A 24292-nucleotide genomic window follows, 5' to 3' on the forward strand; every position below is an offset into this window, starting at 1 on the left:
TCTTGAATCACTTTAATTTACTTTCAAGATGACATGCTAGGATGTGAAGTGCAGTGATTAATTAAAAAAACTATCTGTTAGCACCTGGGAATAGCAAATGCTGTAAGTTTTTGTTGCATCACTTTACTTTAATCGGCAACTGACAAGCTTGTATGTGAAGTGTACAGATTAAATAGAAATATTTTAGTACCAGGGAATAGCAGGTGCTGTAAGATTGTATTGCATCCCTTTAATTTATGTTCAAGCTATCATGTTCAAATTTGAAGTGCAGTGAATAATTAACTCAAACTATCTGTTAGCACCTGGGAATAGCAGATGCTGTAAGTTTTTTTTGCATCACTTTCATTTACTCTCCAACTCACATGCCTGAATGTGAAGTGCAGTGATTCATCAAAAAACTATATGTTAGCACATTGGACTACGAGATGCTGTAAGCTTCTCTTGCATCACTTTAATTTACTGTCAAGATGACATGCTAGGATGTGAAATGCAGTGATTAATTAAAAAAACTATCTGTTAGCACCTGGGAATAGCAGATGCTGTAAGTTTTTGTTGCATCACTTTACTTTAATCTGCAACTGACAAGCTTGTATGTGAAGTGTACAGATTAAATAGAAATATTTTAGTACCAGGGAATAGCAGGTGCTGTAAGATTGTTTGCATCCCTTTAATTTATGTTCAATCTATCATGTTCAAATTTGAAGTGCAGTGAATAATTAGTGCCTCAGTATACCAGCTCCGTATTGTAAGCTTTTATTGCATCATTTAATTACATTCAAGATAACATTCTAGAATGTCAAGTGCAGGGATTAATAAAAAAAATTGTCAGATTGGTCTTTGATCATATTTGCTATGATTAGGCAATTTGAGTAAGTGTTTAAGGCTTACGGCCACACCAGCTTGAGAACGCCCAATCTCATCTGACCTTGGAAGCTAAGCAAGTTTGGGCCTGAATAGTACTGAGGTGGGACCCTACCTAGGAATACCAGGTGCTGTAAGCTTTTCTTGCATCACTTTAATTTACTTTCAAGCTGACATGCTCAAATGTGAAGTGCAGTGATTAATAAAAAAAACTATCTGTTAGCACCTGGGAATAGCAGATGCTGTAAGTTTTTTTTGCATGACTTTCATTTACTCTCCAACTCACATGCCTGAATGTGAAGTGCAGTGATTCCTCAAAAATCTATCTGTTAGCACCTTGGACTACGAGATGCTGTAAGCTTCTCTTGCATCACTTTAATTTACTTTCAAGATGACATGCTAGGATGTGAAGTGCAGTGATTAATTAAAAAAACTATCTGTTAGCACCTGGGAATAGCAAATGCTGTAAGTTTTTGTTGCATCACTTTACTTTAATCTGCAACTGACAAGCTTGTATGTGAAGTGTACAGATTAAATAGAAATATTTTAGTACCAGGGAATAGCAGGTGCTGTAAGATTGTATTGCATCCCTTTAATTTATGTTCAAGCTATCATGTTCAAATTTGAAGTGCAGTGAATAATTAACTCAAACTATCTGTTAGCACCTGGGAATAGCAGATGCTGTAAGTTTTTTTTGCATCACTTTCATTTACTCTCCAACTCACATGCCTGAATGTGAAGTGTAGTGATTCATCAAAAAACTATATGTTAGCACATTGGACTACGAGATGCTGTAAGCTTCTCTTGCATCACTTTAATTTACTGTCAAGATGACATGCTAGGATGTGAAATGCAGTGATTAATTAAAAAAACTATCTGTTAGCACCTGGGAATAGCAGATGCTGTAAGTTTTTGTTGCATCACTTTACTTTAATCTGCAACTGACAAGCTTGTATGTGAAGTGTACAGATTAAATAGAAATATTTTAGTACCAGGGAATAGCAGGTGCTGTAAGATTGTTTGGATCCCTTTAATTTATGTTCAAGCTATCATGTTCAAATTTGAAGTGCAGTGAATAATTAGTGCCTCCGTATACCAGCTCCGTATTGTAAGCTTTTATTGCATCATTTAATTACATTCAAGATAACATTCTAGAATGTCAATTGCAGGGATTAATAAAAAAAATTGTCAGATTGGTCTTTGATCATATTTGCTATGATTAGGCAATTTGAGTAAGTGTTTAAGGCTTATGGCCACACCAGCTTGAGAACGCCCAATCTCATCTGACCTTGGAAGCTAAGCAAGTTTGGGCCTGAATAGTACTGAGGTGGGACCCTACCTAGGAATACCAGGTGCTGTAAGCTTTTCTTGCATCACTTTAATTTACTTTCAAGCTGACATGCTCAAATGTGAAGTGCAGTGATTAATAAAAAAAACTATCTGTTAGCACCTGGGAATAGCAGATGCTGTAAGTTTTTTTTGCATCACTTTCATTTACTCTCCAACTCACATGCCTGAATGTGAAGTGCAGTGATTCCTCAAAAATCTATCTGTTAGCACCTTGGACTACGAGATGCTGTAAGCTTCTCTTGCATCACTTTAATTTACTTTCAAGATGACATGCTAGGATGTGAAGTGCAGTGATTAATTAAAAAAACTATCTGTTAGCACCTGGGAATAGCAAATGCTGTAAGTTTTTGTTGCATCACTTTACTTTAATCTGCAACTGACAAGCTTGTATGTGAAGTGTACAGATTAAATAGAAATATTTTAGTACCAGGGAATAGCAGGTGCTGTAAGATTGTATTGCATCCCTTTAATTTATGTTCAAGCTATCATGTTCAAATTTGAAGTGCAGTGAATAATTAACTCAAACTATCTGTTAGCACCTGGGAATAGCAGATGCTGTAAGTTTTTTTTGCATCACTTTCATTTACTCTCCAACTCACATGCCTGAATGTGAAGTGCAGTGATTCCTCAAAAATCTATCTGTTAGCACCTTGGACTACGAGATGCTGTAAGCTTCTCTTGCATCACTTTAATTTACTTTCAAGCTGACATGCTCAAATGTGAAGTGCAGTGATTAATAAAAAAAACTATCTGTTAGCACCTGGGAATAGCAGGTGCTGTAAGATTGTATTGCATCCCTTTAATTTATGTTCAAGCTATCATGTTCAAATTTGAAGTGCAGTGAATAATTAACTCAAACTATCTGTTAGCACCTGGGAATAGCAGATGCTGTAAGTTTTTTTTGCATCACTTTCATTTACTCTCCAACTCACATGCCTGAATGTGAAGTGCAGTGATTCCTCAAAAATCTATCTGTTAGTACCTTGGACTACGAGATGCTGTAAGCTTCTCTTGCATCACTTTAATTTACTTTCAAGATGACATGCTAGGATGTGAAGTGCAGTGATTAATTATAAAAACTATCTGTTAGCACCTGGGAATAGCAAATGCTGTAAGTTTTTGTTGCATCACTTTACTTTAATCTGCAACTGACAAGCTTGTATGTGAAGTGTACAGATTAAATAGAAATATTTTAGTACCAGGGAATAGCAGGTGCTGTAAAATTGTTTGCATCCCTTTAATTTATGTTCAAGCTATCATGTTCAAATTTGAAGTGCAGTGAATAATTAGTGCCTCAGTATACCAGCTCCGTATTGTAAGCTTTTATTGCATCATTTAATTACATTCAAGATAACATTCTAGAATGTCAAGTGCAGGGATTAATAAAAAAAATTGTCAGATTGGTCTTTGATCATATTTGCTATGATTAGGCAATTTGAGTAAGTGTTTAAGGCTTACGGCCACACCAGCTTGAGAACGCCCAATCTCATCTGACCTTGGAAGCTAAGCAAGTTTGGGCCTGAATAGTACTGAGGTGGGACCCTACCTAGGAATACCAGGTGCTGTAAGCTTTTCTTGCATCACTTTAATTTACTTTCAAGCTGACATGCTCAAATGTGAAGTGCAGTGATTAATAAAAAAAACTATCTGTTAGCACCTGGGAATAGCAGATGCTGTAAGTTTTTTTTGCATCACTTTCATTTACTCTCCAACTCACATGCCTGAATGTGAAGTGCAGTGATTCTTCAAAAATCTATCTGTTAGCACCTTGGACTACGAGATGCTGTAAGCTTCTCTTGCATCACTTTAATTTACTTTCAAGATGACATGCTAGGATGTGAAGTGCAGTGATTAATTAAAAAAACTATCTGTTAGCACCTGGGAATAGCAGATGCTGTAAGTTTTTGTTGCATCACTTTACTTTAATCTGCAACTGACAAGCTTGTATGTGAAGTGTACAGATTAAATAGAAATATTTTAGTACCAGGGAATAGCAGGTGCTGTAAGATTGTTTGCATCCCTTTAATTTATGTTCAAGCTATCATGTTCAAATTTGAAGTGCAGTGAATAATTAGTGCCTCCGTATACCAGCTCCGTATTGTAAGCTTTTATTGCATCATTTAATTACATTCAAGATAACATTCTAGAATGTCAATTGCAGGGATTAATAAAAAAAATTGTCAGATTGGTCTTTGATCATATTTGCTATGATTAGGCAATTTGAGTAAGTGTTTGAGGCTTACGGCCACACCAGTTTGAGCACGCCCAATCTCATCTGACCTTGGAAGCTAAGCAAGTTTGGGCCTGGATACTACTGAGGTGGGACCTTACCTAGGAATACCAGGTGCTGTAAGCTTTTCTTGCATCACTTTAATTTACTTTCAAGCTGACATGCTCAAATGTGAAGTGCAGTGATTAATAAAAAAAACTATCTGTTAGCACCTGGGAATAGCAGATGCTGTAAGTTTTTTTTGCATCACTTTCATTTACTCTCCAACTCACGTGCCTGAATGTGAAGTGCAGTGATTCATCAAAAAACTGTCTGTTAGTTCCTCCGTATACCAGATGTTGTAAGCTTTTATTGCATCATTTAATTTACATTCAAGATAACATTCTAGAATGTCAATTGCAGGGATTAATAAAAAAAATTGTCAGATTGGTCTTTGATCATATTTGCTATGATTAGGCAATTTGAGTAAGTGTTTAAGGCTTACGGCCACACCAGTTTGAGAATGCCCAATCTCATCTGACCTTGGAAGCTAAGCAAGTTTGGGCCTGGATAGTACTGAGGTGGGACCCTACCTAGGAATACCAGGTGCTGTAAGTTTTTTTTGCATCACTTTCATTTACTCTCCAACTCACATGCCTGAATGTGAAGTGCAGTGATTCATCAAAAAACTATATGTTAGCACATTGGACTACGAGATGCTGTAAGCTTCTCTTGCATCACTTTAATTTACTGTCAAGATGACATGCTAGGATGTGAAATGCAGTGACTAATTAAAAAAACTATCTGTTAGCACCTGGGAATAGCAGATGCTGTAAGTTTTTGTTGCATCACTTTACTTTAATCTGCAACTGACAAGCTTGTATGTGAAGTGTACAGATTAAATAGAAATATTTTAGTACCAGGGAATAGCAGGTGCTGTAAGATTGTTTGCATCCCTTTAATTTATGTTCAAGCTATCATGTTCAAATTTGAAGTGCAGTGAATAATTAGTGCCTCCGTATACCAGCTCCATATTGTAAGCTTTTATTGCATCATTTAATTACATTCAAGATAACATTCTAGAATGTCAATTGCAGGGATTAATAAAAAAAATTGTCAGATTGGTCTTTGATCATATTTGCTATGATTAGGCAATTTGAGTAAGTGTTTAAGTCTTACGGCCACACCAGCTTGAGAACGCCCAATCTCATCTGACCTTGGAAGCTAAGCAAGTTTGGGCCTGAATAGTACTGAGGTGGGACCCTACCTAGGAATACCAGGTGCTGTAAGCTTTTCTTGCATCACTTTAATTTACTTTCAAGCTGACATGCTCAAATGTGAAGTGCAGTGATTAATAAAAAAAACTATCTGTTAGCACCTGGGAATAGCAGATGCTGTAAGTTTTTTTTGCATCACTTTCATTTACTCTCCAACTCACATGCCTGAATGTGAAGTGCAGTGATTCCTCAAAAATCTATCTGTTAGCACCTTGGACTACGAGATGCTGTAAGCTTCTCTTGCATCACTTTAATTTACTTTCAAGATGACATGCTAGGATGTGAAGTGCAGTGATTAATTAAAAAAACTATCTGTTAGCACCTGGGAATAGCAAATGCTGTAAGTTTTTGTTGCATCACTTTACTTTAATCTGCAACTGACAAGCTTGTATGTGAAGTGTACAGATTAAATAGAAATATTTTAGTACCAGGGAATAGCAGGTGCTGTAAGATTGTATTGCATCCCTTTAATTTATGTTCAAGCTATCATGTTCAAATTTGAAGTGCAGTGAATAATTAACTCAAACTATCTGTTAGCACCTGGGAATAGCAGATGCTGTAAGTTTTTTTTGCATCACTTTCATTTACTCTCCAACTCACATGCCTGAATGTGAAGTGTAGTGATTCATCAAAAAACTATATGTTAGCACATTGGACTACGAGATGCTGTAAGCTTCTCTTGCATCACTTTAATTTACTTTCAAGATGACATGCTAGGATGTGAAGTGCAGTGATTAATTAAAAAAACTATCTGTTAGCACCTGGGAATAGCAAATGCTGTAAGTTTTTGTTGCATCACTTTACTTTAATCTGCAACTGACAAGCTTGTATGTGAAGTGTACAGATTAAATAGAAATATTTTAGTACCAGGGAATAGCAGGTGCTGTAAGATTGTTTGCATCCCTTTAATTTATGTTCAAGCTATCATGTTCAAATTTGAAGTGCAGTGAATAATTAGTGCCTCCGTATACCAGCTCCATATTGTAAGCTTTTATTGCATCATTTAATTACATTCAAGATAACATTCTAGAATGTCAATTGCAGGGATTAATAAAAAAAATTGTCAGATTGGTCTTTGATCATATTTGCTATGATTAGGCAATTTGAGTAAGTGTTTAAGTCTTACGGCCACACCAGCTTGAGAACGCCCAATCTCATCTGACCTTGGAAGCTAAGCAAGTTTGGGCCTGAATAGTACTGAGGTGGGACCCTACCTAGGAATACCAGGTGCTGTAAGCTTTTCTTGCATCACTTTAATTTACTTTCAAGCTGACATGCTCAAATGTGAAGTGCAGTGATTAATAAAAAAAACTATCTGTTAGCACCTGGGAATAGCAGATGCTGTAAGTTTTTTTTGCATCACTTTCATTTACTCTCCAACTCACATGCCTGAATGTGAAGTGCAGTGATTCCTCAAAAATCTATCTGTTAGCACCTTGGACTACGAGATGCTGTAAGCTTCTCTTGCATCACTTTAATTTACTTTCAAGATGACATGCTAGGATGTGAAGTGCAGTGATTAATTAAAAAAACTATCTGTTAGCACCTGGGAATAGCAAATGCTGTAAGTTTTTGTTGCATCACTTTACTTTAATCTGCAACTGACAAGCTTGTATGTGAAGTGTACAGATTAAATAGAAATATTTTAGTACCAGGGAATAGCAGGTGCTGTAAGATTGTATTGCATCCCTTTAATTTATGTTCAAGCTATCATGTTCAAATTTGAAGTGCAGTGAATAATTAACTCAAACTATCTGTTAGCACCTGGGAATAGCAGATGCTGTAAGTTTTTTTTGCATCACTTTCATTTACTCTCCAACTCACATGCCTGAATGTGAAGTGCAGTGATTCCTCAAAAATCTATCTGTTAGTACCTTGGACTACGAGATGCTGTAAGCTTCTCTTGCATCACTTTAATTTACTTTCAAGATGACATGCTAGGATGTGAAGTGCAGTGATTAATTAAAAAAACTATCTGTTAGCACCTGGGAATAGCAGATGCTGTAAGTTTTTGTTGCATCACTTTACTTTAATCTGCAACTGACAAGCTTGTATGTGAAGTGTACAGATTAAATAGAAATATTTTAGTACCAGGGAATAGCAGGTGCTGTAAGATTGTTTGCATCCCTTTAATTTATGTTCAAGCTATCATGTTCAAATTTGAAGTGCAGTGAATAATTAGTGCCTCCGTATACCAGCTCCGTATTGTAAGCTTTTATTGCATCATTTAATTACATTCAAGATAACATTCTAGAATGTCAAGTGCAGGGATTAATAAAAAAAATTGTCAGATTGGTCTTTGATCATATTTGCTATGATTAGGCAATTTGAGTAAGTGTTTAAGGCTTACGGCCACACCAGTTTGAGAACGCCCAATCTCATCTGACCTTGGAAGCTAAGCAAGTTTGGGCCTGAATAGTACTGAGGTGGGACCCTACCTAGGAATACCAGGTGCTGTAAGCTTTTCTTGCATCACTTTAATTTACTTTCAAGCTGACATGCTCAAATGTGAAGTGCAGTGATTAATAAAAAAAACTATCTGTTAGCACCTGGGAATAGCAGATGCTGTAAGTTTTTTTTGCATCACTTTCATTTACTCTCCAACTCACATGCCTGAATGTGAAGTGCAGTGATTCCTCAAAAATCTATCTGTTAGCACCTTGGACTACGAGATGCTGTCAGCTTCTCTTGCATCACTTTAATTTACTTTCAAGATGACATGCTAGGATGTGAAGTGCAGTGATTAATTAAAAAAACTATCTGTTAGCACCTGGGAATGGCAGATGCTGTAAGTTTTTGTTGCATCACTTTAATTTAATCTGCAACTGACAAGCTTGTATGTGAAGTGTACAGATTAAATAGAAATATTTTAGTACCAGGGAATAGCAGGTGCTGTAAGATTGTTTGCATCCCTTTAATTTATTTTCAAGCTATCATGTTCAAATTTGAAGTGCAGTGAATAATTAACTCAAACTATCTGTTAGCACCTGGGAATAGCAGATGATGTAAGTTTTTTTTGCATCACTTTCATTTACTCTCCAACTCACATGCCTGAATGTGAAGTGCAGTGATTCATCAAAAAACTGTCTGTTAGTGCCTCCGTATACAAGATGTTGTAAGCTTTTATTGCATCATTTAATTTACATTCAAGATAACATTCTAGAACGTCAAGTGCAGGGATTAATAAAAAAAATTGTCAGATTGGTCTTTGATCATATTTGCTATGATTAGGCAATTTGTGTAAGTGTTTAAGGCTTATGGCCACACCAGCTTGAGAATGCCCAATCTCCTCTGAACTTGGAAGCTAAGCAAGTTTGGGCCTGGATAGTACTGAGGTGGGACCCTACCTAGGAATACCAGGTGCTGTAAGCTTTTCTTGCATCACTTTAATTTACTTTCAAGCTGACATGCTCAAATGTGAAGTGCAGTGATTAATATAAAAAACTATCTGTTAGCACCTGGGAATAGCAGATGCTGTAAGTTTTTTTTGCATCACTTTCATTTACTCTCCAACTCACATGCCTGAATGTGAAGTGCAGTGATTCATCAAAAAACTGTCTGTTAGTGCCTCCATATACCAGATGTTGTAAGCTTTTATTGCATCATTTAATTTACATTCAAGATAACATTCTAGAATGTCAAGTGCAGGGATTAATAAAAAAAATTGTCAGATTGGTCTTTGATCATATTTGCTATGATTAGGCAATTTGAGTAAGTGTTTAAGGCTTACGGCCACACCAGTTTGAGCAAGCCCAATCTCATCTGACCTTGGAAGCTAAGCAAGTTTGGGCCTGGATACTACTGAGGTGGGACCCTACCTAGGAATACCAGGTGCTGTAAGCTTTTCTTGCATCACTTTAATTTACTTTCAAGCTGACATGCTCAAATGTGAAGTGCAGTGATTAATAAAAAAAAACTATCTGTTAGCACCTGGGAATAGCAGATGCTGTAAGTTTTTTTTGCATCACTTTCATTTACTCTCCAACTCACGTGCCTGAATGTGAAGTGCAGTGATTCATTAAAAAACTGTCTGTTAGTTCCTCCGTATACCAGATGTTGTAAGCTTTTATTGCATCATTTAATTTACATTCAAGATAACATTCTAGAATGTCAATTGCAGGGATTAATAAAAAAAATTGTCAGATTGGTCTTTGATCATATTTGCTATGATTAGGCAATTTGAGGAAGTGTTTAAGGCTTACGGCCACACCAGTTTGAGAATTCCCAATCTCATCTGACCTTGGAAGCTAAGCAAGTTTGGGCCTGGATAGTACTGATGTGGGATCCTACCTAGGAATACCAGGTGCTGTAAGCTTTTCTTGCATCACATTAATTTACTTTCAAGCTGACATGCTCAAATGTGAAGTGCAGTGATTAATAAAAAAAACCATCTGTTAGCACCTGGGAATAGCAGATGCTGTAAGTTTTTTTTGCATCACTTTCATTTACTCTCCAACTCACATGCCTGAATGTGAAGTGCAGTGATTCATCAAAAAACTGTCTGTTATTGCCTCCGTATACCAGCTCCGTATTGTAAGCTTTTATTGCATCATTTAATTTACAATCAAGATAACATTCTAGAATGTCAAGTGCAGGGATTAATAAAAAAAATTGTCAGATTGGTCTTTGATCATATTTGCTATGATTAGGCAATTTGTGTAAGTGTTTAAGGCTTACGGCCACACCAGCTTGAGAATGCCCAATCTCCTCTGACCTTGGAAGCTAAGCAAGTTTGGGCCTGGATAGTACTGAGGTGGGACCCTACCTAGGAATACCAGGTGCTGTAAGCTTTTCTTGCATCACTTTAATTTACTTTCAAGCTGACATGCTCAAATGTGAAGTGCAGTGATTAATAAAAAAAACTATCTGTTAGCACCTGGGAATAGCAGATGCTGTAAGTTTTTTTTGCATCACTTTCATTTACTCTCCAACTCACATGCCTGAATGTGAAGTGCAGTGATTCCTCAAAAATCTATCTGTTAGCACCTTGGACTACGAGATGCTGTAAGCTTCTCTTGCATCACTTTAATTTACTTTCAAGATGACATGCTAGGATGTGAAGTGCAGTGATTAATTAAAAAAACTATCTGTTAGCACCTGGGAATAGCAGATGCTGTAAGTTTTTGTTGCATCACTTTACTTTAATCTGCAACTGACAAGCTTGTATGTGAAGTGTACAGATTAAATAGAAATATTTTAGTACCAGGGAATAGCAGGTGCTGTAAGATTGTATTGCATCCCTTTAATTTATGTTCAAGCTATCATGTTCAAATTTGAAGTGCAGTGAATAATTAACTCAAACTATCTGTTAGCACCTGGGAATAGCAGATGATGTAAGTTTTTTTTGCATCACTTCCATTTACTCTCCAACTCACATGCCTGAATGTGAAGTGCAGTGATTCATCAAAAAACTGTCTGTTAGTGCCTCCGTATACAAGATGTTGTAAGCTTTTATTGCATCATTTAATTTACATTCAAGATAACATTCTAGAACGTCAAGTGCAGGGATTAATAAAAAAAATTGTCAGATTGGTCTTTGATCATATTTGCTATGATTAGGCAATTTGTGTAAGTGTTTAAGGCTTACGGCCACACCAGCTTGAGAATGCCCAATCTCCTCTGACCTTGGAAGCTAAGCAAGTTTGGGCCTGGATAGTACTGAGGTGGGACCCTACCTAGGAATACCAGGTGCTGTAAGCTTTTCTTGCATCACTTTAATTTACTTTCAAGCTGACATGCTCAAATGTGAAGTGCAGTGATTAATATAAAAAACTATCTGTTAGCACCTGGGAATAGCAGATGCTGTAAGTTTTTTTTGCATCACTTTCATTTACTCTCCAACTCACATGCCTGAATGTGAAGTGCAGTGATTCATCAAAAAACTGTCTGTTAGTGCCTCCGTATACCAGATGTTGTAAGCTTTTATTGCATCATTTAATTTACATTCAAGATAACATTCTAGAATGTCAAGTGCAGGGATTAATAAAAAAAATTGTCAGATTGGTCTTTGATCATATTTGCTATGATTAGGCAATTTGAGTAAGTGTTTAAGGCTTACGGCCACACCAGTTTGAGCAAGCCCAATCTCATCTGACCTTGGAAGCTAAGCAAGTTTGGGCCTGGATACTACTGAGGTGGGACCCTACCTGGGAATACCAGGTGCTGTAAGCTTTTCTTGCATCACTTTAATTTACTTTCAAGCTGACATGCTCAAATGTGATGTGCAGTGATTAATAAAAAAAACTATCTGTTAGCACCTGGGAATAGCAGATGCTGTAAGTTTTTTTTGCATCACTTTCATTTACTCTCCAACTCACATGCCTGAATGTGAAGTGCAGTGATTCCTCAAAAATCTATCTGTTAGCACCTTGGACTACGAGATGCTGTAAGCTTCTCTTGCATCCCTTCAATTTACTTTCAAGATGACATGCTAGGATGTGAAGTGCAGTGATTAATTAAAAAAACTATCTGTTAGCACCTGGGAATAGCAAATGCTGTAAGTTTTTGTTGCATCACTTTACTTTAATCTGCAACTGACAAGCTTGTATGTGAAGTGTACAGATTAAATAGAAATATTTTAGTACCAGGGAATAGCAGGTGCTGTAAGATTGTATTGCATCCCTTTAATTTATGTTCAAGCTATCATGTTCAAATTTGAAGTGCAGTGAATAATTAACTCAAACTATCTGTTAGCACCTGGGAATAGCAGATGCTGTAAGTTTTTTTTGCATCACTTTCATTTACTCTCCAACCTACATGCCTGAATGTGAAGTGCAGTGATTCATCAAAAAACTGTCTGTTAGTGCCTCCGTATACCAGATGTTGTAAGCTTTTATTGCATCATTTAATTTACATTCAAGATAACATTCTAGAATGTCAAGTGCAGGGATTAATAAAAAAAATTGTCAGATTGGTCTTTGATCATATTTGCTATGATTAGGCAATTTGAGTAAGTGTTTAAGGCTTACGGCCACACCAGTTTGAGCAAGCCCAATCTCATCTGACCTTGGAAGCTAAGCAAGTTTGGGCCTGGATACTACTGAGGTGGGACCCTACCTAGGAATACCAGGTGCTGTAAGCTTTTCTTGCATCACTTTAATTTACTTTCAAGCTGACATGCTCAAATGTGATGTGCAGTGATTAATAAAAAAAACTATCTGTTAGCACCTGGGAATAGCAGATGCTGTAAGTTTTTTTTGCATCACTTTCATTTACTCTCCAACTCACATGCCTGAATGTGAAGTGCAGTGATTCCTCAAAAATCTATCTGTTAGCACCTTGGACTACGAGATGCTGTAAGCTTCTCTTGCATCCCTTCAATTTACTTTCAAGATGACATGCTAGGATGTGAAATGCAGTGATTAATTAAAAAAACTATCTGTTAGCACCTGGGAATAGCAGATGCTGTAAGTTTTTGTTGCATCACTTTACTTTAATCTGCAACTGACAAGCTTGTATGTGAAGTGTACAGATTAAATAGAAATATTTTAGTACCAGGGAATAGCAGGTGCTGTAAGATTGTATTGCATCCCTTTAATTTATGTTCAAGCTATCATGTTCAAATTTGAAGTGCAGTGAATAATTAACTCAAACTATCTGTTAGCACCTGGGAATAGCAGATGCTGTAAGTTTTTTTTGCATCACTTTCATTTACTCTCCAACCTACATGCCTGAATGTGAAGTGCAGTGATTCATCAAAAAACTATATGTTAGCACATTGGACTACGAGATGCTGTAAGCTTCTCTTGCATCACTTTAATTTACTGTCAAGATGACATGCTAGGATGTGAAATGCAGTGATTAATTAAAAAAACTATCTGTTAGCACCTGGGAATAGCAGATGCTGTAAGTTTTTGTTGCATCACTTTACTTTAATCTGCAACTGACAAGCTTGTATGTGAAGTGTACAGATTAAATAGAAATATTTTAGTACCAGGGAATAGCAGGTGCTGTAAGATTGTTTGCATCCCTTTAATTTATGTTCAAGCTATCATGTTCAAATTTGAAGTGCAGTGAATAATTAGTGCCTCCGTATACCAGCTCCGTATTGTAAGCTTTTATTGCATCATTTAATTACATTCAAGATAACATTCTAGAATGTCAAGTGCAGGGATTAATAAAAAAAATTGTCAGATTGGTCTTTGATCATATTTGCTATGATTAGGCAATTTGAGTAAGTGTTTAAGGCTTACGGCCACACCAGCTTGAGAACGCCCAATCTCATCTGACTTTGGAAGCTAAGCAAGTTTGGGCCTGAATAGTACTGAGGTGGGACCCTACCTAGGAATACCAGGTGCTGTAAGCTTTTCTTGCATCACTTTAATTTACTTTCAAGCTGACATGCTCAAATGTGAAGTGCAGTGATTAATAAAAAAAACTATCTGTTAGCACCTGGGAATAGCAAATGCTGTAAGTTTTTGTTGCATCACTTTACTTTAATCTGCAACTGACAAGCTTGTATGTGAAGTGTACAGATTAAATAGAAATATTTTAGTACCAGGGAATAGCAGGTGCTGTAAGATTGTATTGCATCCCTTTAATTTATGTTCAAGCTATCATGTTCAAATTTGAAGTGCAGTGAATAATTAACTCAAACTATCTGTTAGCACCTGGGAATAGCAGATGCTGTAAGTTTTTTTTGCATCACTTTCATTTACTCTCCAACCTACATGCCTGAATGTGAAGTGCAGTGATTCATCAAAAAACTATATGTTAGCACATTGGACTACGAGATGCTGTAAGCTTCTCTTGCATCACTTTAATTTACTGTCAAGATGACATGCTAGGATGTGAAATGCAGTGATTAATTAAAAAAACTATCTGTTAGCACCTGGGAATAGCAGATGCTGTAAGTTTTTGTTGCATCACTTTACTTTAATCTGCAACTGACAAGCTTGTATGTGAAGTGTACAGATTAAATAGAAATATTTTAGTACCAGGGAATAGCAGGTGCTGTAAGATTGTTTGCATCCCTTTAATTTATGTTCAAGCTATCATGTTCAAATTTGAAGTGCAGTGAATAATTAGTGCCTCCGTATACCAGCTCCGTATTGTAAGCTTTTATTGCATCATTTAATTACATTCAAGATAACATTCTAGAATGTCAAGTGCAGGGATTAATAAAAAAAATTGTCAGATTGGTCTTTGATCATATTTGCTATGATTAGGCAATTTGAGTAAGTGTTTAAGGCTTACGGCCACACCAGCTTGAGAACGCCCAATCTCATCTGACCTTGGAAGCTAAGCAAGTTTGGGCCTGAATAGTACTGAGGTGGGACCCTACCTAGGAATACCAGGTGCTGTAAGCTTTTCTTGCATCACTTTAATTTACTTTCAAGCTGACATGCTCAAATGTGAAGTGCAGTGATTAATAAAAAAAACTATCTGTTAGCACCTGGGAATAGCAGATGCTGTAAGTTTTTGTTGCATCACTTTACTTTAATCTGCAACTGACAAGCTTGTATGTGAAGTGTACAGATTAAATAGAAATATTTTAGTACCAGGGAATAGCAGGTGCTGTAAGATTGTATTGCATCCCTTTAATTTATGTTCAAGCTATCATGTTCAAATTTGAAATGCAGTGAATAATTAACTCAAACTATCTGTTAGCACCTGGGAATAGCAGATGCTGTAAGTTTTTTTTGCATCACTTTCATTTACTCTCCAACCTACATGCCTGAATGTGAAGTGCAGTGATTCATCAAAAAACTATATGTTAGCACATTGGACTATGAGATGCTGTAAGCTTCTCTTGCATCACTTTAATTTACTGTCAAGATGACATGCTAGGATGTGAAATGCAGTGATTAATTAAAAAAACTATCTGTTAGCACCTGGGAATAGCAGATGCTGTAAGTTTTTGTTGCATCACTTTACTTTAATCTGCAACTGACAAGCTTGTATGTGAAGTGTACAGATTAAATAGAAATATTTTAGTACCAGGGAATAGCAGGTGCTGTAAGATTGTTTGCATCCCTTTAATTTATGTTCAAGCTATCATGTTCAAATTTGAAGTGCAGTGAATAATTAGTGCCTCAGTATACCAGCTCCGTATTGTAAGCTTTTATTGCATCATTTAATTACATTCAAGATAACATTCTAGAATGTCAAGTGCAGGGATTAATAAAAAAAATTGTCAGATTGGTCTTTGATCATATTTGCTATGATTAGGCAATTTGAGTAAGTGTTTAAGGCTTACGGCCACACCAGCTTGAGAACGCCCAATCTCATCTGACCTTGGAAGCTAAGCAAGTTTGGGCCTGAATAGTACTGAGGTGGGACCCTACCTAGGAATACCAGTTGCTGTAAGCTTTTCTTGCATCACTTTAATTTACTTTCAAGCTGACATGCTCAAATGTGAAGTGCAGTGATTAATAAAAAAAACTATCTGTTAGCACCTGGGAATAGCAGATGCTGTAAGTTTTTTTTGCATCACTTTCATTTACTCTCCAACTCACATGCCTGAATGTGAAGTGCAGTGATTCCTCAAAAATCTATCTGTTAGCACCTTGGACTACGAGATGCTGTAAGCTTCTCTTGCATCACTTTAATTTACTTTCAAGATGACATGCTAGGATGTGAAGTGCAGTGATTAATTAAAAAAACTATCTGTTAGCACCTGGGAATAGCAAATGCTGTAAGTTTTTGTTGCATCACTTTACTTTAATCTGCAACTGACAAGCTTGTATGTGAAGTGTACAGATTAAATAGAAATATTTTAGTACCAGGGAATAGCAGGTGCTGTAAGATTGTTTGCATCCCTTTAATTTATGTTCAAGCTATCATGTTCAAATTTGAAGTGCAGTGAATAATTAGTGCCTCCGTATACCAGCTCCGTATTGTAAGCTTTTATTGCATCATTTAATTACATTCAAGATAACATTCTAGAATGTCAAGTGCAGGGATTAATAAAAAAAATTGTCAGATTGGTCTTTGATCATATTTGCTATGATTAGGCAATTTGAGTAAGTGTTTAAGGCTTACGGCCACACCAGCTTGAGAACGCCCAATCTCATCTGACCTTGGAAGCTAAGCAAGTTTGGGCCTGAATAGTACTGAGGTGGGACCCTACCTAGGAATACCAGGTGCTGTAAGCTTTTCTTGCATCACTTTAATTTACTTTCAAGCTGACATGCTCAAATGTGAAGTGCAGTGATTAATAAAAAAAACTATCTGTTAGCACCTGGGAATAGCAGATGCTGTAAGTTTTTTTTGCATCACTTTCATTTACTCTCCAACTCACATGCCTGAATGTGAAGTGCAGTGATTCCTCAAAAATCTATCTGTTAGCACCTTGGACTACGAGATGCTGTAAGCTTCTCTTGCATCACTTTAATTTACTTTCAAGATGACATGCTAGGATGTGAAGTGCAGTGATTAATTAAAAAAACTATCTGTTAGCACCTGGGAATAGCAAATGCTGTAAGTTTTTGTTGCATCACTTTACTTTAATCTGCAACTGACAAGCTTGTATGTGAAGTGTACAGATTAAATAGAAATATTTTAGTACCAGGGAATAGCAGGTGCTGTAAGATTGTATTGCATCCCTTTAATTTATGTTCAAGCTATCATGTTCAAATTTGAAGTGCAGTGAATAATTAACTCAAACTATCTGTTAGCACCTGGGAATAGCAGATGCTGTAAGTTTTTTTTTGCATCACTTTCATTTACTCTCCAACCTACATGCCTGAATGTGAAGTGCAGTGATTCATCAAAAAACTATATGTTAGCACATTGGACTACGAGATGCTGTAAGCTTCTCTTGCATCACTTTAATTTACTGTCAAGATGACATGCTAGGATGTGAAATGCAGTGATTAATTAAAAAAACTATCTGTTAGCACCTGGGAATAGCAGATGCTGTAAGTTTTTGTTGCATCACTTTACTTTAATCTGCAACTGACAAGCTTGTATGTGAAGTGTACAGATTAAATAGAAATATTTTAGTACCAGGGAATAGCAGGTGCTGTAAGATTGTTTGCATCCCTTTAATTTATGTTCAAGCTATCATGTTCAAATTTGAAGTGCAGTGAATAATTAGTGCCTCCGTATACCAGCTCCGTATTGTAAGCTTTTATTGCATCATTTAATTACATTCAAGATAACATTCTAGAATGTCAAGTGCAGGGATTAATAAAAAAAATTGTCAGATTGGTCTTTGATCATATTTGCTATGATTAGGCAATTTGAGTAAGTGTTTAAGGCTTACGGCCACACCAGCTTGAGAACGCCCAATCTCATCTGACCTTGGAAGCTAAGCAAGTTTGGGCCTGAATAGTACTGAGGTGGGACCCTACCTAGGAATACCAGGTGCTGTAAGCTTTTCTTGCATCACTTTAATTTACTTTCAAGCTGACATGCTCAAATGTGAAGTGCAGTGATTAATAAAAAAAACTATCTGTTAGCACCTGGGAATAGCAGATGCTGTAAGTTTTTTTTGCATCACTTTCATTTACTCTCCAACTCACATGCCTGAATGTGAAGTGCAGTGATTCCTCAAAAATCTATCTGTTAGCACCTTGGACTACGAGATGCTGTAAGCTTCTCTTGCATCACTTTAATTTACTTTCAAGATGACATGCTAGGATGTGAAGTGCAGTGATTAATTAAAAAAACTATCTGTTAGCACCTGGGAATAGCAAATGCTGTAAGTTTTTGTTGCATCACTTTACTTTAATCTGCAACTGACAAGCTTGTATGTGAAGTGTACAGATTAAATAGAAATATTTTAGTACCAGGGAATAGCAGGTGCTGTAAGATTGTATTGCATCCCTTTAATTTATGTTCAAGCTATCATGTTCAAATTTGAAGTGCAGTGAATAATTAACTCAAACTATCTGTTAGCACCTGGGAATAGCAGATGCTGTAAGTTTTTTTTTGCATCACTTTCATTTACTCTCCAACCTACATGCCTGAATGTGAAGTGCAGTGATTCATCAAAAAACTATATGTTAGCACATTGGACTACGAGATGCTGTAAGCTTCTCTTGCATCACTTTAATTTACTGTCAAGATGACATGCTAGGATGTGAAATGCAGTGATTAATTAAAAAAACTATCTGTTAGCACCTGGGAATAGCAGATGCTGTAAGTTTTTGTTGCATCACTTTACTTTAATCTGCAACTGACAAGCTTGTATGTGAAGTGTACAGATTAAATAGAAATATTTTAGTACCAGGGAATAGCAGGTGCTGTAAGATTGTTTGCATCCCTTTAATTTATGTTCAAGCTATCATGTTCAAATTTGAAGTGCAGTGAATAATTAGTGCCTCAGTATACCAGCTCCGTATTGTAAGCTTTTATTGCATCATTTAATTACATTCAAGATAACATTCTAGAATGTCAAGTGCAGGGATTAATAAAAAAAATTGTCAGATTGGTCTTTGATCATATTTGCTATGATTAGGCAATTTGAGTAAGTGTTTAAGGCTTACGGCCACACCAGCTTGAGAACGCCCAATCTCATCTGACCTTGGAAGCTAAGCAAGTTTGGGCCTGAATAGTACTGAGGTGGGACCCTACCTAGGAATACCAGTTGCTGTAAGCTTTTCTTGCATCACTTTAATTTACTTTCAAGCTGACATGCTCAAATGTGAAGTGCAGTGATTAATAAAAAAAACTATCTGTTAGCACCTGGGAATAGCAGATGCTGTAAGTTTTTTTTGCATCACTTTCATTTACTCTCCAACTCACATGCCTGAATGTGAAGTGCAGTGATTCCTCAAAAATCTATCTGTTAGCACCTTGGACTACGAGATGCTGTAAGCTTCTCTTGCATCACTTTAATTTACTTTCAAGATGACATGCTAGGATGTGAAGTGCAGTGATTAATTAAAAAAACTATCTGTTAGCACCTGGGAATAGCAAATGCTGTAAGTTTTTGTTGCATCACTTTACTTTAATCTGCAACTGACAAGCTTGTATGTGAAGTGTACAGATTAAATAGAAATATTTTAGTACCAGGGAATAGCAGGTGCTGTAAGATTGTTTGCATCCCTTTAATTTATGTTCAAGCTATCATGTTCAAATTTGAAGTGCAGTGAATAATTAGTGCCTCCGTATACCAGCTCCGTATTGTAAGCTTTTATTGCATCATTTAATTACATTCAAGATAACATTCTAGAATGTCAAGTGCAGGGATTAATAAAAAAAATTGTCAGATTGGTCTTTGATCATATTTGCTATGATTAGGCAATTTGAGTAAGTGTTTAAGGCTTACGGCCACACCAGCTTGAGAACGCCCAATCTCATCTGACCTTGGAAGCTAAGCAAGTTTGGGCCTGAATAGTACTGAGGTGGGACCCTACCTAGGAATACCAGGTGCTGTAAGCTTTTCTTGCATCACTTTAATTTACTTTCAAGCTGACATGCTCAAATGTGAAGTGCAGTGATTAATAAAAAAAACTATCTGTTAGCACCTGGGAATAGCAGATGCTGTAAGTTTTTTTTGCATCACTTTCATTTACTCTCCAACTCACATGCCTGAATGTGAAGTGCAGTGATTCCTCAAAAATCTATCTGTTAGCACCTTGGACTACGAGATGCTGTAAGCTTCTCTTGCATCACTTTAATTTACTTTCAAGATGACATGCTAGGATGTGAAGTGCAGTGATTAATTAAAAAAACTATCTGTTAGCACCTGGGAATAGCAAATGCTGTAAGTTTTTGTTGCATCACTTTACTTTAATCTGCAACTGACAAGCTTGTATGTGAAGTGTACAGATTAAATAGAAATATTTTAGTACCAGGGAATAGCAGGTGCTGTAAGATTGTATTGCATCCCTTTAATTTATGTTCAAGCTATCATGTTCAAATTTGAAGTGCAGTGAATAATTAACTCAAACTATCTGTTAGCACCTGGGAATAGCAGATGCTGTAAGTTTTTTTTTGCATCACTTTCATTTACTCTCCAACCTACATGCCTGAATGTGAAGTGCAGTGATTCATCAAAAAACTATATGTTAGCACATTGGACTACGAGATGCTGTAAGCTTCTCTTGCATCACTTTAATTTACTGTCAAGATGACATGCTAGGATGTGAAATGCAGTGATTAATTAAAAAAACTATCTGTTAGCACCTGGGAATAGCAGATGCTGTAAGTTTTTGTTGCATCACTTTACTTTAATCTGCAACTGACAAGCTTGTATGTGAAGTGTACAGATTAAATAGAAATATTTTAGTACCAGGGAATAGCAGGTGCTGTAAGATTGTTTGCATCCCTTTAATTTATGTTCAAGCTATCATGTTCAAATTTGAAGTGCAGTGAATAATTAGTGCCTCAGTATACCAGCTCCGTATTGTAAGCTTTTATTGCATCATTTAATTACATTCAAGATAACATTCTAGAATGTCAAGTGCAGGGATTAATAAAAAAAATTGTCAGATTGGTCTTTGATCATATTTGCTATGATTAGGCAATTTGAGTAATTGTTTAAGGCTTACGGCCACACCAGCTTGAGAACGCCCAATCTCATCTGACCTTGGAAGCTAAGCAAGTTTGGACCTGAATAGTACTGAGGTGGGACCCTACCTAGGAATACCAGGTGCTGTAAGCTTTTCTTGCATCACTTTAATTTACTTTCAAGCTGACATGCTCAAATGTGAAGTGCAGTGATTAATAAAAAAAACTATCTGTTAGCACCTGGGAATAGCAGATGCTGTAAGTTTTTTTTGCATGACTTTCATTTACTCTCCAACTCACATGCCTGAATGTGAAGTGCAGTGATTCCTCAAAAATCTATCTGTTAGCACCTTGGACTACGAGATGCTGTAAGCTTCTCTTGCATCACTTTAATTTACTTTCAAGATGACATGCTAGGATGTGAAGTGCAGTGATTAATTAAAAAAACTATCTGTTAGCACCTGGGAATAGCAGATGCTGTAAGTTTTTGTTGCATCACTTTACTTTAATCTGCAACTGACAAGCTTGTATGTGAAGTGTACAGATTAAATAGAAATATTTTAGTACCAGGGAATAGCAGGTGCTGTAAGATTGTTTGCATCCCTTTAATTTATGTTCAAGCTATCATGTTCAAATTTGAAGTGCAGTGAATAATTAGTGCCTCCGTATACCAGCTCCGTATTGTAAGCTTTTATTGCATCATTTAATTACATTCAAGATAACATTCTAGAATGTCAAGTGCAGGGATTAATAAAAAAAATTGTCAGATTGGTCTTTGATCATATTTGCTATGATTAGGCAATTTGAGTAAGTGTTTAAGGCTTACGGCCACACCAGCTTGAGAACGCCCAATCTCATCTGACCTTGGAAGCTAAGCAAGATTGGGCCTGAATAGTACTGAGGTGGGACCCTACCTAGGAATACCAGGTGCTGTAAGCTTTTCTTGCATCACTTTAATTTACTTTCAAGCTGACATGCTCAAATGTGAAGTGCAGTGATTAATAAAAAAAACTATCTGTTAGCACCTGGGAATAGCAGATGCTGTAAGTTTTTTTTGCATCACTTTCATTTACTCTCCAACTCACATGCCTGAATGTGAAGTGCAGTGATTCCTCAAAAATCTATCTGTTAGCACCTTGGACTACGAGATGCTGTAAGCTTCTCTTGCATCACTTTAATTTACTTTCAAGATGACATGCTAGGATGTGAAGTGCAGTGATTAATTAAAAAAACTATCTGTTAGCACCTGGGAATAGCAGATGCTGTAAGTTTTTGTTGCATCACTTTACTTTAATCTGCAACTGACAAGCTTGTATGTGAAGTGTACAGATTAAATAGAAATATTTTAGTAGCAGGGAATAGCAGGTGCTGTAAGATTGTTTGCATCCCTTTAATTTATTTACAAGCTATCATGTTCAAATTTGAAGTGCAGTGAATAATTAACTCAAACTATCTGTTAGCACCTGGGAATAGCAGATGATGTAAGTTTTTTTTGCATCACTTTCATTTACTCTCCAACTCACATGCCTGAATGTGAAGTGCAGTGATTCATCAAAAAACTGTCTGTTAGTGCCTCCGTATACAAGATGTTGTAAGCTTTTATTGCATCATTTAATTTACATTCAAGATAACATTCTAGAACGTCAAGTGCAGGGATTAATAAAAAAAATTGTCAGATTGGTCTTTGATCATATTTGCTATGATTAGGCAATTTGAGTAAGTGTTTAAGGCTTACGGCCACACCAGCTTGAGAACGCCCAATCTCATCTGACCTTGGAAGCTAAGCAAGTTTGGGCCTGGATAGTACTGAGGTGGGACCCTACCTAGGAATACCAGGTGCTGTAAGCTTTTCTTGCATCACTTTAATTTACTTTCAAGCTGACATGCTCAAATGTGAAGTGCAGTGATTAATATAAAAAACTATCTGTTAGCACCTGGGAATAGCAGATGCTGTAAGTTTTTTTTGCATCACTTTCATTTACTCTCCAACTCACATGCCTGAATGTGAAGTGCAGTGATTCATCAAAAAACTGTCTGTTAGTGCCTCCGTATACCAGATGTTGTAAGCTTTTATTGCATCATTTAATTTACATTCAAGATAACATTCTAGAATGTCAAGTGCAGGGATTAATAAAAAAAATTGTCAGATTGGTCTTTGATCATATTTGCTATGATTACGCAATTTGAGTAAGTGTTTGAGGCTTACGGCCACACCAGTTTGAGCATGCCCAATCTCATCTGACCTTGGAAGCTAAGCAAGTTTGGGCCTGGATACTACTGAGGTGGGACCCTACCTAGGAATACCAGGTGCTGTAAGCTTTTCTTGCATCACTTTAATTTACTTTCAAGCTGACATGCTCAAATGTGAAGTGCAGTGATTAATAAAAAAAACTATCTGTTAGCACCTGGGAATAGCAGATGCTGTAAGTTTTTGTTGCATCACTTTACTTTAATCTGCAACTGACAAGCTTGTATGTGAAGTGTACAGATTAAATAGAAATATTTTAGTACCAGGGAATAGCAGGTGCTGTAAGATTGTTTGCATCCCTTTAATTTATGTTCAAGCTATCATGTTCAAATTTGAAGTGCAGTGAATAATTAGTGCCTCAGTATACCAGCTCCGTATTGTAAGCTTTTATTGCATCATTTAATTACATTCAAGATAACATTCTAGAATGTCAAGTGCAGGGATTAATAAAAAAAATTGTCAGATTGGTCTTTGATCATATTTGCTATGATTAGGCAATTTGAGTAATTGTTTAAGGCTTACGGCCACACCAGCTTGAGAACGCCCAATCTCATCTGACCTTGGAAGCTAAGCAAGTTTGGACCTGAATAGTACTGAGGTGGGACCCTACCTAGGAATACCAGGTGCTGTAAGCTTTTCTTGCATCACTTTAATTTACTTTCAAGCTGACATGCTCAAATGTGAAGTGCAGTGATTAATAAAAAAAACTATCTGTTAGCACCTGGGAATAGCAGATGCTGTAAGTTTTTTTTGCATGACTTTCATTTACTCTCCAACTCACATGCCTGAATGTGAAGTGCAGTGATTCCTCAAAAATCTATCTGTTAGCACCTTGGACTACGAGATGCTGTAAGCTTCTCTTGCATCACTTTAATTTACTTTCAAGATGACATGCTAGGATGTGAAGTGCAGTGATTAATTAAAAAAACTATCTGTTAGCACCTG

At 36.6% G+C, this 24292-nt stretch overlaps 1 non-coding gene and 26 pseudogenes across 1 annotated transcript; all 27 read left to right on the top strand.

Annotated features, from left to right (window-relative positions):
- The first annotated feature begins 882 nt into the window (after positions 1-882).
- On the top strand, positions 883-1001 carry LOC145646597 (5S ribosomal RNA; annotated as a pseudogene).
- Positions 1002-2106: 1105 nt separating this feature from the next.
- On the top strand, positions 2107-2225 carry LOC145647500 (5S ribosomal RNA; annotated as a pseudogene).
- A 1438-nt stretch (positions 2226-3663) lies between these two features.
- Positions 3664-3782, top strand: LOC145646598 (5S ribosomal RNA; annotated as a pseudogene).
- Positions 3783-4448: 666 nt separating this feature from the next.
- On the top strand, positions 4449-4567 carry LOC145650681 (5S ribosomal RNA; annotated as a pseudogene).
- Positions 4568-4919: 352 nt separating this feature from the next.
- LOC145649509 (5S ribosomal RNA) lies at positions 4920-5038 on the top strand (annotated as a pseudogene).
- Positions 5039-5593: 555 nt separating this feature from the next.
- Positions 5594-5712, top strand: LOC145648139 (5S ribosomal RNA; annotated as a pseudogene).
- Positions 5713-6817: 1105 nt separating this feature from the next.
- On the top strand, positions 6818-6936 carry LOC145648140 (5S ribosomal RNA; annotated as a pseudogene).
- Positions 6937-8041: 1105 nt separating this feature from the next.
- On the top strand, positions 8042-8160 carry LOC145647760 (5S ribosomal RNA; annotated as a pseudogene).
- A 790-nt stretch (positions 8161-8950) lies between these two features.
- LOC145648789 (5S ribosomal RNA) lies at positions 8951-9069 on the top strand (annotated as a pseudogene).
- A 352-nt stretch (positions 9070-9421) lies between these two features.
- Positions 9422-9540, top strand: LOC145643619 (5S ribosomal RNA; annotated as a pseudogene).
- Positions 9541-9893: 353 nt separating this feature from the next.
- LOC145649583 (5S ribosomal RNA) lies at positions 9894-10012 on the top strand (annotated as a pseudogene).
- Positions 10013-10368: 356 nt separating this feature from the next.
- On the top strand, positions 10369-10487 carry LOC145649183 (5S ribosomal RNA; annotated as a pseudogene).
- Positions 10488-11278: 791 nt separating this feature from the next.
- LOC145649184 (5S ribosomal RNA) lies at positions 11279-11397 on the top strand (annotated as a pseudogene).
- A 352-nt stretch (positions 11398-11749) lies between these two features.
- LOC145650362 (5S ribosomal RNA) lies at positions 11750-11868 on the top strand (annotated as a pseudogene).
- A 791-nt stretch (positions 11869-12659) lies between these two features.
- LOC145643620 (5S ribosomal RNA) lies at positions 12660-12778 on the top strand (annotated as a pseudogene).
- A 1105-nt stretch (positions 12779-13883) lies between these two features.
- LOC145648668 (5S ribosomal RNA) lies at positions 13884-14002 on the top strand (annotated as a pseudogene).
- Positions 14003-14886: 884 nt separating this feature from the next.
- Positions 14887-15005, top strand: LOC145646599 (5S ribosomal RNA; annotated as a pseudogene).
- Positions 15006-15889: 884 nt separating this feature from the next.
- On the top strand, positions 15890-16008 carry LOC145649678 (5S ribosomal RNA; annotated as a pseudogene).
- A 666-nt stretch (positions 16009-16674) lies between these two features.
- LOC145646600 (5S ribosomal RNA) lies at positions 16675-16793 on the top strand (annotated as a pseudogene).
- Positions 16794-17899: 1106 nt separating this feature from the next.
- LOC145646601 (5S ribosomal RNA) lies at positions 17900-18018 on the top strand (annotated as a pseudogene).
- A 1106-nt stretch (positions 18019-19124) lies between these two features.
- LOC145649679 (5S ribosomal RNA) lies at positions 19125-19243 on the top strand (annotated as a pseudogene).
- Positions 19244-19909: 666 nt separating this feature from the next.
- LOC145646603 (5S ribosomal RNA) lies at positions 19910-20028 on the top strand (annotated as a pseudogene).
- Positions 20029-21134: 1106 nt separating this feature from the next.
- On the top strand, positions 21135-21253 carry LOC145647986 (5S ribosomal RNA; annotated as a pseudogene).
- A 666-nt stretch (positions 21254-21919) lies between these two features.
- LOC145648344 (5S ribosomal RNA) lies at positions 21920-22038 on the top strand (annotated as a pseudogene).
- A 790-nt stretch (positions 22039-22828) lies between these two features.
- Positions 22829-22947, top strand: LOC145649134 (5S ribosomal RNA). Its single transcript, XR_014116552.1, has one exon. It is a non-coding gene; the product is annotated as a 5S ribosomal RNA (ribosomal RNA).
- A 352-nt stretch (positions 22948-23299) lies between these two features.
- On the top strand, positions 23300-23418 carry LOC145650497 (5S ribosomal RNA; annotated as a pseudogene).
- Positions 23419-23863: 445 nt separating this feature from the next.
- Positions 23864-23982, top strand: LOC145647987 (5S ribosomal RNA; annotated as a pseudogene).
- Positions 23983-24292: the final 310 nt, after the last annotated feature.

This window comes from Electrophorus electricus, chromosome 13 (genome assembly GCF_041902795.1).
Source record: "Electrophorus electricus isolate QZ-2024a chromosome 13, ASM4190279v1, whole genome shotgun sequence".
Taxonomy (NCBI): Eukaryota; Metazoa; Chordata; class Actinopteri; order Gymnotiformes; family Gymnotidae; genus Electrophorus; species Electrophorus electricus.